The sequence below is a fragment of the Arachis ipaensis genome, chromosome B7 (genome assembly GCF_059453495.1).
Source record: "Arachis ipaensis isolate K30076 ecotype BB chromosome B7, ASM5945349v1, whole genome shotgun sequence".
NCBI lineage: Eukaryota > Viridiplantae > Streptophyta > Magnoliopsida > Fabales > Fabaceae > Arachis > Arachis ipaensis.
Window position 1 is genome coordinate 50,660,653 of NC_142442.1, and position 17,174 is coordinate 50,677,826.

Genomic DNA, 17,174 nt, shown 5'->3' on the forward strand with positions numbered 1-17,174 from the left:
CTACTTTCCAACGCAATTGGAAGCGCACCATTTCGAGTTTTGTAGCTCCAGAAAATCCATTTTGAGTGCAGGGAGGTCAGAATCCAACAGCATCAGCAGTCCTTCTTCAACCTCTGAATCTGATTTTTGCTCAAGTCCCTCAATTTCAGCCAGAAAATACCTGAAATCACAGAAAAACACACAAACTCATAGTAAAGTCCAGAAATGTGAATTTAACATAAAAACTAATGAAAACATCCCTAAAAGTAACTAGATCCTACTAAAAACATACTAAAAACAATGCCAAAAAGCGTATAAATTATCCACTCATCACAACACCAAACTTAAATTGTTGCTTGTCCCCAAGCAACTGAAAATAAAATAGGATAAAAAGAAGAGAATATACTATAAATTCCAAACTATCAATGAAACATAGCTCCAATCAAATGAGCGGGACTTATAGCTTTTTGCCTCTTGAATAGTTTTGGCATCTCACTTTATCCATTGAAGTTCAGAATGATTGGCATCTATAGGAAATCAGAGTTCAGATAGTGTTATTGATTCTCCTAGTTCAGTATGATGATTCTTGAATACAGCTATTTTATGAGTCTTGGCCGTGGCCCTAAGCACTTTGTTTTCCAGTATTACCACCGGATACATAAATGCCACAGACACATAATTGGGTGAACCTTTTCAGATTGTGACTCAGCTTTGCTAAAGTCCCCAATTAGAGGTGTCCAGGGTTCTTAAGCACACTCTTTTTTTTTTTTTTTTGCTTTGGACCTTGACTTTAACCGCTCAGTCTCAAGTTTTCACTTGACACCTACACACCACAAGCACATGGTTAGGGACAGCTTGGTTTAGCCGCTTAGACCAGGATTTTATTCCTTTAGGCCCTCCTATCCACTGATGCTCAAAGCCTTGGAATCCTTTTTATTTGCCCTTGCCTTTTGGTTTTAAGGGTTATTGGCTTTTTGCTCTTGCCTCTTGGTTTTAAGAGCTTTTGGCTTTTTCTGCTTGCTTTTTCTTTCTATTTTTTTTCGCCTATTTTTTTTTTTTTTGCAAGCTTTGTTTTTTGCTTCTTTTTCTTGTTTCAAGAATCATTTTTATGATTTTTCAGATTATCAAATAACATGTCTCCTAGTCATCATTCTTTCAAGAGCCAACATATTTAACATTCTTAAATAACAACTTCAAAAGACATATGCATTGTTCAAGCATTCATTCAGAAAACAAGAAGCATTGTCACCACATCAATATAATTAAGCTAAGTTCAAGGATAAATTCGAAACTCATATACTTCTTGTTCTTTTGAATTAAAACATTTTTTTAATTAAGAGAGGTGATGGATTCATAGGACATTCATAACTTTAAGACATAGCTACTAACTACTAATGATCATGCAATGAAGACACAAACATGGATAAGCACATAACATAGAAAACGAAAAACAAAAGAAAGAAGAACAAGGAATGAATCCACCTTAGTGATGGTGGCGTTTCCTTCTTGAGGAACCAATGATGTCCTTGAGATCTTCTATGTCTCTTCCTTGTCTTTGTTGCTCCTCCCTCATTGCTTTTTGATCTTCTCTTATTTCATGAAGGATGATGGAGTGCTCTTGATGTTCTACCCTTAGTTGTCCCATATTGGAACTCAATTCTCCTAGGGAGGTGTTGATTTGCTCCCAATAGTTTTATGGAGGAAAATGCATTTGAGGCATCTCCGGGATCTCATAGTGATGAGCTTCATACGCCTCTTGAGCTCCATGAATGGGCTCTCTTGCTTGCTCCATCTTTTTCTTAGTGATGGGCTTTAGAGATGAATCTTTCCATCTCCCATGGCTCAGAGGTGAAAGCACTTGTCTTTCCTTTCCTCTTTGAGGTTTCTCTGGCCTTAGGTGCCATTAATGGTAATGGAAAAACAAAAAGCTTATGCTTTTACCACACCAAACTTAGAATGTTGCTCGCCCTCGAGCAAAAGAAGAAAGAATAGAAGAAGAAGAAGAATATGTGGAGGAGATGGAGGGATGTGTGTATGGATGTGAGTGGTGAATGGAAAACAGAAGGGATGATCATGAATGGAGAGAGAGAGGGTGAGGTGGGTGGGGATCCTGTGGGATTCACAGATCCTAAGATGATCCTGTGGTGTCCACAGATCTTGAGGTGATCCTGTGGTATCCACAGATCCGGAGGTGTCAAGGATTTACATCCCTGCACCCATTAGGCATGTAAAATGCCCTTGCACACAACTCTGGGCGTTCAGCGCCAGGTTGGTGCCCATTTTGGGTGTTCAACGCCCATTTGTTGCCATTTCTGGCGTTGAACGCCAGAACCATGCTTGTTCTGGGCGTTCAGCGCCAGGATGCTGCCCATTTTTGGGCGTTCAGCGCCAGAACCATGCTCTGTTCTGGTGTTGAACGCCAGGCAGATGCTTCCTCCAGGGTGTGATTTTTCTTCTACTGTTTTTGATTCTGTTTTCAATTTTTTTGTTTATTTTGTGACTCCACATGATCATGAACCTATAAAGACATATAACTAAGAAAAATATAGTTAGATAAATAATAATTGTGTTGCCTCCCAACAAGCGCTTCTTTAATGTCAATAGCTTGACAGTGGGCTCTCATGGAGCCTCACAGATGTTCAGAGCATTGTTGAAACTCCCCAACACCAAACTTAGAGTTTGGATATGGGAGTTCAACACCAAACTTAGAGTTTGGTTGTGGCCTCCCAACACCAAACTTAGAGTTTGACTGTGGGGGTTCTAGTTGACTCTGTTTTGAGAGAAGCTTTTTCTGCTTCCTCTCCATGGATGCAGAGAGAGATCCTTGAGTTGTAAATACAAGGTTGTCCTCATTTATTTGAAGGATCAATTCTCCTCTGTCCACATTAATCACAGCTCTTGCTGTGGCTAGGAAAGGTCTTCCTAGGATGATGGATTCATGCTCTTCCTTTCCAGTATCCAGGACTATGAAATCAGCAGGGATGTAAAGGCCTTCAACCTTTACTAACACGTCCTCTACTTGTCCATAAGCCTGTTTTCTTGAGTTGTCTGCCATCTCTAATGAGATTTTAGCAGCTTGCACCCCATAGATTCCCAGTTTCTCTATTACAGAGAGGGGCATAAGGTTTATCCCTGAACCAAGGTCACACAGAGCTTTAAAGATCATGGTGCCTATGGTACAAGGTATTAAAAACTTTCCAGGATTCTGTCTCTTCTGAGGCAATGTCAGTTGATCCAGATCACTTAGTTCATTGGTGAACAAGGGAGGTTCATCTTCCTAAGTTTCAATACCAAATAATTTGGCATTCAGCTTCATGATTGCACCAAGAAACTTGGCAGTTTGCTCTTCAGTAACATCCTCATTCTCTTCAGAAGAGGAATACTCATCAGAGCTCATGAATGGCATAAGGAGGTTCAATGGAATCTTTATGGTCTCTATATGAGCCTCAGAGTCCTTTGGTTCCTCAGAGGGAAGCTCCTTATTGATCACTGGACGTCCCAGGAGGTCGTCCTTCTTGGGATTCACGTCCTCTCCTCTCCCTCATTGGGTTCGGCCATTTTGGTTATGTCAATGGCCTTGCACTCTCCTTTTGGATTTTCTTCTGTATTGCTTGGGAGAGTGCTATGAGGGATTTCAGTGATCTTTTTACTCAGCTGGCCCACTTGTGCTTCCAAATTTCTAATGGAAGACCTTGTTTCATTCATGAAACTCACAGTGGCCTTAGATAGATCAGAGACTAAGTTTACTAAGCTAGATAGATTCTGCTCAGAATTCTCTGTCTGTTGCTGAGTGGTTGATGGAAAAGGCTTGCTATTGCTAAACCTGTTTCTTCCACCATTATTAAAGTCTTGTTGAGGCTTTTGATCCTTCCATGAGAAATTTGGATGATTTCTCCATGATGAGTTATAGGTGTTTCCATAAGGTTCACCTAAGTAATTCACCTCTGCTATTGCAGGGTTCTCAGGATCATAAGCTTCTTCTTCATAAGAAGCCTCTTGAGTACTGTTGGATGCAGCTTGCATTCCATTCAGACTCTGAGAAATCATATTGACTTGCTGAGTCAATATTTTGTTCTGAGCCAATATGGCATTCAGAGTATCAATTTCAAGAACTCCCTTCTTCATAGGCGTCCCATTACTCACAGGATTCCTCTCAGAAGTGTACATGAACTGGTTATTAGCAACCATGTCAATGAGTTCTTGAGCTTCTGCAGGCGTTTTCTTTAGGTGAATGGATCCACCTGCAGAAGTATCCAATGACATCTTAGATAACTCAGACAGACCATCATAGAATATATCCAGGATGGTCCATTCTGAAAGCATGTCAGAAGGACACTTTTTGGTCAACTGTTTGTATCTTTCCCAAGCTTCATAGAGGGATTCACCTTCTTTCTGTCTGAAGGTTTGAACATCCACTCTAAGCTTGCTCAGCTTTTGAGGAGGAAAGAACTTGGCTAAGAAAGCTATGACCAGCTTATCCCAAGAGTTCAGGCTATCCTTAGGTTGAGAGTCTAACCATACTCTAGCTCAGTCTCTTACAGCAAAAGGGAAAAGCATGAGCTTGTAGACTTCAGGATCTACTCCATTAGTCTTAACAATATCACATATCTGCAAGAATTCAGTTAAGAACTGAAAAGGATCTTCAGATGGAAGTCCATAAAACTTGCAGTTCTGCTGCATTAGAGAAACTAATTGAGGTTTCAGCTCAAAGTTGTTTGCTCCAATGGCAGGAATGGAGATGCTTCTTCCATGTAAATTGGAATTAGGTGCAGTAAAGTCACCAAGTATTCTCCTTGCATTATTGTTATTTTCAGCTGCCATCTTCTTTTCCTGTTTGATAATTTCTGACAGGTGCTTGCTGGTTTGTTGTAATTCAGCTTCTCTTAGTTTCCTCTTCAGAGTTCTTTCAGGTTCTGGATCTGCTTCAACAAGAATATTCTTGTCCTTGCTCCTGCTCATATGATAAAGAAGAGGGCACAGAAAAATAATAATAATAGAGATCCTCTTTTTTTTTTTGTGAGTGAGGGAGAGATGTTAGTAGATGAATAAATAAATAGAAGGAGATGAGAGAGAAGAGAATTTTCAAAAATTATTTTTGAAAAAAGAGTTAGTGATTTTCGAAAATAGTTTTTGAAAAAGGTTAGTAATTTTCGAAAATTAAGATTAAAAAGAATAAAATAAAAAGAATTTTTGAAAAAGAGGGAAGATATTTTCAAAAATTAGAGAGAGAGAGTTAGTTAGGTGGTTTTGAAAAAGATAAGAAACAAACAAAAAGTTAGTTAGTTAGTTGAAACAAATTTGAAAATCAATTTTGAAAAGATAAGAAGTTAGGAAGTTAGAGAAGATATTTTGAAATCAAATTTTTGAAAAAGATAAGGTAAGAAGATATTGTTGAGAAGATATGATTGAAATTAGTTTTGAAAAAGATTTGATTTTTAAAATCACAATTAATGACTTGATTCACAAGAAATCACAAGATATGATTCTAGAACTTAAAGTTTGAATCTTTCTTAACAAGCAAGTAACAAACTTGAAATTTTTGAATCAAAACATTAATTGTTATTGTTATTTTCGAAAATTTGATATAAAAATAAGAAAAAGATTTTTGAAAACTATTTTTATAATTTTCGAAAATAACTAAGAAAAATGAAAAAGATTTGATTTTTGAAAAAGATTTTGAAAAAGATAAGATTTTTAAATTGAAAATTTGATTTGACTCATAAAAACAACTAGATTTTAAAAATTTTTGAAAAAGTCAATCCAAATTTTCGAATTTGATGAGAGAAAAAGGGAAAGATATTTTTTTTATTTTTGAATTTTTTTGAATTTTTATGATGAGAGAGAAAAACAACAAAAATGATGCAATGCATGAAAGTTATGGATCAAAACAATGAATGCATGCAAGAATGCTATGAATGTCAAGATGAACACCAAGAACACTTTGAATGTCAAGATGAACACCAAGAACATATTTTTGAAAAATTTTTTTTAATGCAAGGAAAACATGCAGGACACCAAACTTAGAATTCTTTAATGCTTAGACATAAAGAATTCAAGAATGCATATGAAAAACAAGAAAAGACACAAAACATGCAAATGCAAAGATCAAACAAGAAGACTTACCAAGAACAACTTGAAGATCATGAAGAACACTATGACTGCATGAGTTTTCGAAAAATGCAAGATGCACATGCAATTGACACCAAACTTATAACATGACTCAAGACTCAAACAAGAACACAAAAATATTTTTGATTTTTATGATTTTATGATTTTTTTGTATTTTCTTTAAATTTTTTTTCGAAAATCATTTTGAAAAAGAAAAATAAGGATTCCAAAATTTTTAATATGAATTCCAGGAATCTTATGCTCTTTAGTCTAAAGCTCCAATCAAAGGGTCAGGCATGGCTTAATAGCCAGCCAATCTTTAGTAAAAATATGAGTGTAATTCATTGAGGTGATTAGTTGAAGACCAATCCCAAAGGAGTTTGGGTATGGCTTTTCAGCCAGATAGGATTCAACATGTTACCATGAAACTCTAGAATTCATTCTTAAAAATTCTGAAGAAAAATATATATATATTTTTTTGAAAACATTTTTATTTTAAGATTTTTTTTTTTCGAAAACAAAGGAGAAATTTTAAAAAAAAAAATTTTGAAAAATTTTTGAAAACAAAACAAAAAGAAAATTACCTAATCTGAGCAACAAGATGAACCGTCAGTTGTCCAAACTCAAACAATCCCCGGCAACAGCGCCAAAAACTTGGTACGCGGAATCGTGATTACACTTTAATTATGTAAAATTCATTGCTCTTTCTTTCCCTGGAAATGGAACCAAAAACATGATGCCAAGACCACGGTTCACAACTCCGTGTAACTGACCAGCAAGTGCATTGGGTCATCCAAGTAATACCTTACGTGAGTAAGGGTCGAATCCCACAGAGATTGTCGGTATGAAGCAAGCTATGGTCACCTTGTAAATCTCAGTCAGGCGGATATAAAGTAATAATGGAGTTTTCGAAAGTAATTAATAAAATAGGGATAGAAATACTTATGTAAATCACTGGTGAGAATTTTAGATAAGCGAATAGAGATGCTTTCGTTCCTCTGAACCTCTGCTTTCCTACTATCTTCATCCAATCAGTCTTACTCCTTTCCATGGCTGGCTTTATATGATACATCACCATTGTCAATGGCTACTTTCGGTCTTCTCTCGGGAAAATGATCCAAATGCCCTGTCACGGCATGGCTAATCGTCTGGAGGCATCACCCTTGTCAATGGTTTACATCCCATCCTCCTTGTGAAAATGGTCCGATGCGCTGTCACTGCATGGCTAATCATCTGGAGGTTCTCGATCATGCTGGAATAGGATTTACTATCCTTTTGCGTTCTGTCACTACGCCCAGCAATCGCGAGTTTGAAGCTCGTCACAGTCATTCAATCATTTAATTCTACTCGAAATACCACAGACAAGGTTTAGACTTTCCGGATTCTCTTGAATGCCGCCATCATTCTAGCTTACACCACGAAGATTCTGATTAAGAGATCTAAGAAATACTCATTCAGTCGAAGGTAGAACGGAAGTGGTTGTCAGGCACGCGTTCATGGGGAATGATGATGATTGTCACGTTCATCACATTCAGGTTGAAGTGCGAATGAATATCTTGGAAGCGAAATAAGATGAATTGAATAGAAAATAGTAGTACTTTGCATTAATCTTTGAGGGACAGCAGAGCTCCACACCTTAATCTATGGAGTGTAGAAACTCTACCGTTGAAAATACATAAGTGAAGGTCCAGGCATGGCCGAGAGGCCAGCCCTCAAATGTGATCTAAGATAGCATATCACTAATCAAAGATATGTAATACAATAGTAAAAGGTCCTATTTATAATAAACTAGCTATTAGGGTTTACATGAGTAAGTAATTGATGCATAAATTCACTTCTGGGGCCCACTTGGTGTGTGCTTGGGCTGAGCTTTAACTTTCCTCGTGCAGAGGCCATTTGTGGAGTTGAACGCCAGGTTTTGATCCATTTCTGGCGTTCAACTCTGGTTTTGGATCCTTTTCTGGCGTTGGACGCCAGAATTGGGCAGAGAGCTGGCGTTGAACGCCAGTTTTCGTCATCTATTCTTGGCCAAAGTATGGACTATTATATATTGCTGGAAAGCCCTGGATGTCCACTTTCCAACGCAATTAGAAGCGCGCCATTTCGAGTTATGCAGCTCCAGAAAATTCATTTTGAGTGCAGGGAGGTCAGAATCCAACAGCATCAGCAGTCCTTCTTCAACCTCTGAATCTGATTTTTGCTCAAGTCCCTCAATTTCAGCCAGAAAATACCTGAAATCACAAAAAAATATACAAACTCATAGTAAAGTCCAGAAATGTGAATTTAACATAAAAACTAATGAAAACATCCCTAAAAGTAACTAGATCCTACTAAAAACATACTAAAAACAATGCCAAAAAGCGTATAAATTATTCGCTCATCATATCTCTATCCCAGTATATATTTTATTAATGTTTTTATTATCAATTCACCATAACCATTTGAATTCGCCTGACTGAGAATTACAAGGTGACCATAGCTTGCTTCAGGCCGACAATCTCCGTGGGATCGACCCTTACTCACGTAAGGTTTATTACTTGGACGACCCAGTGCACTTGCTGGTTAGTTGTGCGAAGTTGTGATAAAGAGTTGAGATTACAATTGTGCGTACCAAGTTGTTGGCGCCATTGATGGTCACAATTTCATGCACCACTAGTCCTTTGATATACTTTACTGGTGGTGTGGTCGGCTTTTGATCACCATCTTTATCTGCTCATCTAGTGTTGTTTTCGTTTCATTTTGTTACCGCTTGGTTGGTATTGGCTTTGTCGCTCGTGTTTGCTTTACCGTTTTGGTAGTTTGGCAGGGCCAGGTCGTGGCCTTTAGTATTGCCGTAGCCATTTTTTATGGCTTAAATTTAGGTGGCTCCCGGGGTGCCGTATCGTGATTTCGTTTAACGTATTATATGGAACTTGTTGTCGTGGGATGTGTAAGTAGAGAAAAATCAATAGAGGTAATTTTGACAAGTAAACATTAACCGGTAATCGAACAAGTCTATTATTGTAGCAAGTGCAAAAGTAAATGATTAAGCTCGTTAGGTTGCCTGGTCGGCGTGCTTGAGCTAAGAATAAAACCTTCTCAGGTTACCTGAATTCCAAGTTCTCGGAACCTCTTTACCGTCGAGCTTATCCAATTTGTAGGTCCCTTGCCAATCACTTCTTTAACTCTGTAGGGGCCTTCCCAGTTCGCCATCAGTTTACCTTCCCCCTGGGTCGGTAGTTCGATGTCGTTGCGCCGTAGGATAAGGTCGTTTTGCTCAAATTCCCTCTTGAGCACTTTGGAGTTGTAGCGCAGGGCCATTCTTTGCTTTAGTGTTATTTCTGACAAATGGGCTATTTTTCTAGCCTCGTCTGCCAGGTCTTTTGCCACCGCTTCCTCTACTCCCTTCAGAAGTAATCGTGGGCTTGGCTCGCCGATCTCTACGGGTATCATTGCGTCCACCCCGTACATCAGGCGGAAAGGGGTTTCCCCTGTGGAGGATTGCTCGGTTGTTCAGTAGGACCAGAGAACCGAGGCGAGTTTGTCGGTCCATCCCCCTTTTTTGTTGTCCAGCCGCTTCTTGAGGCCCAGCAAGACGACCTTGTTTGCGGCCTCAACTTGACCATTTGTCTGGGGGTGCTCTACTTAGGAGAATTTCTGCTTTATGCCCAGGCCGGCGAGGAACTCCATGAATTTCTTGTCGGTGAACTGTGTCCCGTTGTCCGAGATGACAACTTCCGGGATGCCGAATCGAGTTATCACCTGCCTCCACATGAATTTTCGACAATTGGCTGAGGATATGCTCGCCAGTGGTTCAGCCTCTATCCATTTGGTATAGTAGTCGATAGCGACTATGGGGTATTTGACTTGTCCCGGGCCGACCGGAAAAGGTCCCAGTAGATCAACTCCCCATTGTGCGAAAGGTCGAGAGGACGTTAGCAGGCTTAGTTCAGTTGCCGGCGCTCTGTTGAAGTTGGCGTTCTCTTGGTACTTTACACATTTCCTTACGAACTCTTTTGAGTCGACCATCATCGACGGCCAGTAATATCCAGCTCGGATGAGCTTTTTTGCTAGGGCTTTGCCCCCGATGTGGTGACCGCAACATCCCTTGTGGACTTCTTTGAGTACGTAGTCCGTTTGGTCGGGATGGAGGCACTTCAGCAAGGGCTGGCTAAGTCCCTTTTTGAACAGTTGGCCCTGTATGATTGCATATCTGGCCGCCTCCCTTCTCAATGCTTTAGCTTCCTTCTCGTCTTTAGGGAGTTTGCCGTTTTCTAGAAAATCAGTGATGGGGTCCATCCAGGAGGGGCCTATCTTTGTCAGGTGGAGGGTGACTGCCGGTTCCTTTATCATTCCTTGAATAAGGGACCTGTTGCTGACTCCCGGTTTCGTGCTCGCTAGCTTTGATAGGAGGTTTGCCCGTGTGTTCCTTTCCCGCGGAACGTGTTGGATCGCGACCTCCTTGAACTGTTTTGCCAGCTCTTTGACCTTTTTCAAGTACTTTTGCATCAGCGAGTCCCTGGCTTGGTAGCTTCCGTTGACCTGCGAGGTGACGACCTGTGAGTCACTGCATACTTCCAGCCTCGTAGCTCCGACTTCTCGAGCTAGGATCAAGCCGCCCAGGAGGGCCTCGTATTCCGCTTGGTTGTTTGATATGGGAAACTTGAACTTGATTGATTGTTCGTATATGACCCCGGCAGGACTTTCCAAGATGATCCCGGCACCCCCGGACGTTTGGTTGGAGGCCCCGTCCACATGGAGCCTCCACCGTATGCCCGCTTCCTCGGTCGGGTCCCCCACTACTTCCACCAAGAAGTCTGCCATTGCTTGTGCCTTGATCATATGTCGGGGCTCATATCGCAAATCATATTGAGATAGTTCGATGGCCCAAGTCATCATTCTTCCCGCTAAGTCGGGTTTTTGGAGCACTTGGCGGATTTCTTGGTCCGTTCTTACGACCACTTGGTGACATTAAAAGTACTGCCGTAGTCTTCAGGAGGAGGTTAGCAGTGCAAAAGCCAGCTTCTCTAGTTTGCTGTATCTTAGTTCTGCTCCTTGTAGCGCTCTACTCACGAAGTAAACTGGTGTTTGAATCTTCCCTTCTTCCCTTACCAAGACTGCCGCGAGCGCCTCCTCCGTTATGGCCAGGTACAGGTAGAGCGGTTCTCCGACTTTTGGCTTCCTGAGCACGGGTGGTGTGGCTAGGATTTCTTTGAAATAATTGAATGCTTCCTCACACGCCGGGGTCCAATAAAAAACTATCCCTTTTTTCATAAGGTTGAAAAATGGCAGCGCTCTGGTAGCCGACGCTCTGAGGAAACGGGATAAATTGGTGAGTCTTCCGGATAGCCTTTGAACATCCTTGACGCAGCCCGGACTCTTTATTTGGAGTATTGCTTGGCATTTTTCCGTGTTGGACTCGACCCCCCTTTAGGTTATCATGAACCCTAGGAACTTTTCTGCTTCCATGGCAAAGGCGCATTTGAGTGGGTTGAGCCTCATGCCGTGTTGTCGGAGGGAGGCGAACACGTTTCCCAGGTCGCTTATGAGGTCTTCAAACCGGTTGGTCTTTGCGAGGATATCATTTACATACACCTCCACCGTTTTGCCTATGAGGTCGTTGAATATTTTGTTCATTAGCCTTTGGTACGTTGCCCCAGCATTCTTTAGGCCGAACGGCATCACCTTGTAGCAATATGTCCCTTTTGGCATTATGAACGCCATTTTCTCTTCGTCAGGCCGGTGCATTGGTATCTGATTATAGCCTGAATAAGCGTCCATAAAGCTTAGGTACCGGTATCCTGCTGCTGCATCGACGAGCGCATCGATGTTGGGCGGGGTAGCAGTCCTTGGGGCATGCTTTGTTGAGATCAGAGTAATCCACGCACATCCTCCATTTCCCATTGTGTTTTTTCACTACGACAGCCATGTCGAGTAGTCAAGTTCTCGAATAAATCCTGCTTTGAGGAGGCTAGCTGTCTGCTTGGCCACCTCCTCTGCTCGCTCTTGCGACATTTTCCTTCTTCTTTGAGCTACCGGTCTTGCGTCCGCCATCACGACCAGGTGATGTGACATGAGTTGGGGGTCTATACCCGGCATGTCCGCTGGCGTCCATGCAAATAGGTCACCATTGTCTCTTATCATTTCCATTAGAGGTTCCTTCAAGTCGTGTGGGAGGTTTCTGTTCACGAAGGTGAACTTCTCCTCCGTATCCCCGACTCTGAACCTCTCTAAGTTCCCTTTCGGCTCGGGTCTCGGCTTGTCGCTGACTCTAGCGTCCAGGTCGGCAAGGAACACCCCGGATGCCTCTTTAGATTTTTTCCTTAAGGAGAGGCTGGCATTGTCGCAAGCGACTGCCGTTTCCAAGTCTCCTTTTATGGATCCCACGGATCCGTCATCAGCGACGAACTTCATCATCAACATCTTCGTGCTGATCACTGCTCCTAGGTCGTTGATGGTCTTCCTTCCTAGGATGATGTTGTAAGCCATGGAGTCTCGTAGAATTACAAACTCGGCCATTACCGATACCCTGTCCTGATCCTATAGATACAGGTAGGGAGATTATCCCATCTGGCTTGATGAAGTGGTCGCCCAATCCTACGACACTGTGCTGCTGTATCTTTAAGTCAGCGTCCCGTAGGCCCAAGGCATCGAATACGTTGCGAAACATGATATTCGAGTAAGCCCCGGTGTCCACGAAGATCCGCTTGATCAGGCCGGTTCCTACCCTGGCCGTGATGACCATTGGTCCTCAGGGCCGAATGAGATGGGTGGGAGCCTCTTTGGGCTTCGCAGAGAGGACAATGAGACCGCCAGGATCTTGGCATCTTTCCTATGTGCCGATCTAGACTTGGGAGGTGCGTCTCGTGCTGTTACCACATTCACAATGGTGAGACCGCGCTCGTCGTCCTCCGTCTCTTTGCGTCGCTTCACCGCACGGGTCTTGTCCTCTCTTTTGTGGTCGCGATCTCGCCTCCTCGACTCCCTGATGAGATGGGAGAACTTAGCCAGTTTTCCGTCCCGGATTGCTTGTTCCAACGCGTCCTTTAGGTCGAAACAATTCTGTGTCTTGTGTCCATAGCCTTTGTGATAGTCACAATAGTGGCTCTTGTTTCCCCCGGTCCGGTCCTTCAGAGGTCGGGGTTTCGACAGAATTTCCTTCTCGGCTATCTGCTGGTAAACTTCTACAATGGGGACGGTGAGGAGGGTGTAATTGGTGAATTTTCCAACACGAGGAAACGCTCGGGACGTCTTGCTCGGACCGCCGTCTCTGGCGTGTTCCTTCTGTCTCTCCCTGATGCCGTGCTGCCGGGTTTGGTTGTAGGCGGGCTTCCGCTTGTTGGCGGCCACGACCTGACTGACTTCCTCATCATTAATGTATTCCCTGGCTACACTTTGGATCTCCTGCATTGTCCATACGGGCTTCGTGGTGAGGTGCTTTCTGAAGTCCTCATTTAGAAGTCCGTTCGTCAAGCACAAGCTAGCAACCGAATTCGTCAGCCCGTCGATCTCCAAGCACTCATCGTTGAACCGGTTCAGGTATTTCCTGGTTAGCTCGCTGGACTTCTGAGTTAATCCAAGTAAATTGATTGGGTGCTTTGTCTTTGCGATTCTGGTTGTAAATTGGGCTAGGAAGGCGCGGCTGATGTCCGAAAACCTGGTCATCGAGCCCTGCGGGAGGCTATTAAACCACCGTATTGCAGGTCCCGCTAGGGTGACTGGGAAAGCGTGGCACCTTACCTCGTCTCCCACTCTCTCCAGGTTCATTCTGGCTTCGAAAGCCGTGAGGTGCTCCTGTGGGTCTTGGGTTCCGTCGTACCTCATATCCGTTGGCTTATCAAAGTGCTTTGGCAGCCGGACCTCGATGATGGAACGATGAAATGGAGTTGCGCCCATTATCACTGGTCCTCGCGTTCTCGTTGTTCTTCCCTCGTCGTCCTCCCAACGAGCGTCCTCACGGTTTCGATCTATGGTGCGCCTCCTTTCGTTCCTGGTGTAAATGATGGGGTCGCGACGTCTTCTTGCGCGTCCTTCCTCCCTGGCGCTCTCGGGCTCAGATCGTGGGATAGCTGTTCGTCGGGAGCGGCTTCTCGGGGGGGGGGGGGAACGGGAGTAGCTTGATTCGGGGGTTTGTTGGCGATGTTCCCGGTTTGCCAGCTGGCGCTCCAGGTCCTGCATCATGTGACGTAGTTCTTGCATTATTCTGGCGTTGTTGTCGCCAGTTTCCCCGAAGGGGCGCCTTTTGGGAGATCGTGAGGTTCATCTTGGAGGGGACCTCGTGTGCTCCCAAGAAGAAGCCACGGAGGCTTCCCCTCTGTGCTTGGTCTCGCGGCCTGTTCCTCCTGGGTCCAGTGCAACGTCTATTCAGGCGATCCCCACAGACGGCGCCAATGTTCGGTAGGTCGGGTACCGGACGGTTCGGGTCAGTGATCGGACTGATATGAGGGGGTTTTGCCTGGTTCTGAGTTGCTGGGTTGGAATGGACGACGTCCCGAGCACTTTTTGGAGGGGGGTGTTACCTGCAAAGACACTCTGACGCTCTAGTCAGTAAAGTGTGCAGGCGAAAAAAGGGTGAGTGGAATGTGTCGTACCTTGGGGGAAGGGTAGGATCTTCCCCATATATACCGTGTCAGAGGTGGGCTCCACAAGGGCAGGCTTACCTTCTTCGAGGCTTCCTTCGTACAGCTGTAGCAAAGCTGTCAAGGACGCGTGTCTGGGTCGGCGACTGAGCGCCCCACTTCTGACCGTTCGGGTCGGGTGGTGCTCGGGTTGGGCCGGCCTGCAAATGGTTTGGGCCAGACCGTAACAAAATCAATACCAAAATTATTGGATTCTCCTAAATCAAATTTTGAAACGTGAATATCCTCTTTTTACTATTATATAAATCGTTCTAGGGTCATGAGAATTATATAATATGTTAACCATGTTACCCAGAAACGATTTATACATGGATGATCAAGGGGAATAGAGAGTAAATTGTTACAAGGCACACAAGGTTTTATGTAACGCATAAATTGTCCCACCCTATAAAGATTCACGTGATTTTGAGCTAAAACACAAAGGCTTGGCACGATTAATGTGTTAAAGCAAACCTTCTCAAGTCTGGCACAATTTATGTATAATAAGGTACTTTTATTTATAATATTTTAATTTAAATTATATTTATTTAAATTTTAACTTAAAAAATAAAAATATACTTTTTATAATTTCAATTATTAATTTCATTGAGAAGATTAAATTAAATTAAAAAAAATACTAACAAATTTTAATAAAAAGAATACTAAAGTTTAATACATAAATTTAAATTTTTCTTTAAAAAAAATTGTCAAAAGGTGTTAAAAAATATTAATTTTGCATAATATAAATTTATGTTGCTTTAAGTAACATAAATTTAAGTTTTTATGAAATTTTTAGTATTCATTATTTATATAATTTTTTTTAATCATTTTTATTGATACATATTTTTTATAGAATTTTTTTGTCATTTTTTTATTTGGCTTTTGTATAAATTTTAATTATTTATTTATACTTTTAATTATTAATTCTATTAAAAAAACAAAATTAAATAAAAAAAGAATACTAACAAATTATAATAAAAAGAGTACTAAATTTTAATACACAAATTTAAGTTTTTTTTAATATCAAAGGGTGTTAAAAAATATAATTTTACATAATATAAATTTATGTATTTTTGAGTAACATAAATTTAAGTTTTATAAAGTTTTTAGTATTTGTTATTCATGTAATTTTTTTAATAATTTTTAGCAATGTATATTTTTTATAGAAATTTTCCATCATTTTTTAATATATAAATTATAAAAAATATGCATCGATAAAAATTATTAAAAAAATTACATGAGCAATCTATAAAAAATATGCATCGATAAAAATTATTAAAAAAATTACATGAATAACAAATACTAAAAATTTTATAAAAAACATAAATTTATGTTACTCAAAAATACATAAATTTATATTATGCAAAATTATATTTTTTAACACCTTTAGACTTTAAAAAAAAAATTTAAATTTATGTATTAAAATTTAGTACTCTTTTCATTATAATTTGTCAGTATTCTTTTTTTTATTTAATTTAGTTTTTTAATGGAATTAATAATTAAAATTATAAAAAAATAATTAAAATTTATACAAAGTCAAATAAAAAAATGACAAAAAAATTTTTATAAAAATTATGCATCAATAAAAATGATTAACAAAAAATCATATGAACAACGAATACTAATTAACTACAAGAAAACAAGCTTTTTGCTACGCTTTTAAAGCGTGGCCAAAAGTCCATAAAAGCGTAGCGATAGTTTTTCGCCATGTTTTTTGAGCTACCGGCACGCTTTTGAAAGGGTCACAACTGCAAGGGTGCCGGTTGCTCTATTGCCACGCTTTTCGTGACCTATTGCCACGCTTTTTTTCTTGCCACGCTTTAAAAGCGTGGCCATATGTGTGAAATATGGCTACGCTTTAAAAGCGTGCCAATAGCAAGATATGGCTACGCTTTTAAAGCGTGCCAATAGTTGAGATACAGCTATGCTTTTAAAGCGTGGCTGTTGATGCCCACTGTAACGTATTTGAAAGAGCGGAAGATTGATGGTTTAGAAGTTATAGTAAATACTCGTTGCAAGTATAGTTACTAAACCAAGCAATCAACCTTTCTTACAAACGTTTTGGTTGTCACAAGTAACAAACCCCTTAAAATTGATAACCGAGTATTTAAACCTCGGGTCGTCTTCTCAAGGAACTGCAGGGAAGTATGTTCTTATTATTGGTTATGGAGATTGTAAATTGGGGTTTCAAGAATGAGGAACAAGTAACTTAATGGCGGGTAAATTAAATGGCAATTAAAATAAATAAATAACTGCAAAGCAAACTTTTGGCAAGGTATGAGAAATTGGAAGTCCAGACTTAGTTATTCTTATCAACAACAATGAAAGTTGAATCTTAATTCCACTTAGTCAACCTTTACTAAAGTAAAGGAAAGTCAAGGGACTAATTAGTTTGATCTTCGAATCCTATTTATTTCCTAAGAAAAGGTTGGGATTATTGAAGCTCAGTTCAATTAGCAAAGATAACAGTTATCAATTATGTTGAGATAA

At 40.9% G+C, this 17,174-nt stretch overlaps 1 non-coding gene across 1 annotated transcript; it reads left to right on the plus strand.

Moving 5' to 3' along the window:
- The first annotated feature begins 4,296 nt into the window (after positions 1-4,296).
- LOC148551131 (small nucleolar RNA R71) lies at positions 4,297-4,404 on the plus strand. The gene has a single exon (XR_015893484.1). It is a non-coding gene; the product is annotated as a small nucleolar RNA R71 (small nucleolar RNA).
- The last annotated feature ends 12,770 nt before the right edge of the window (positions 4,405-17,174 follow it).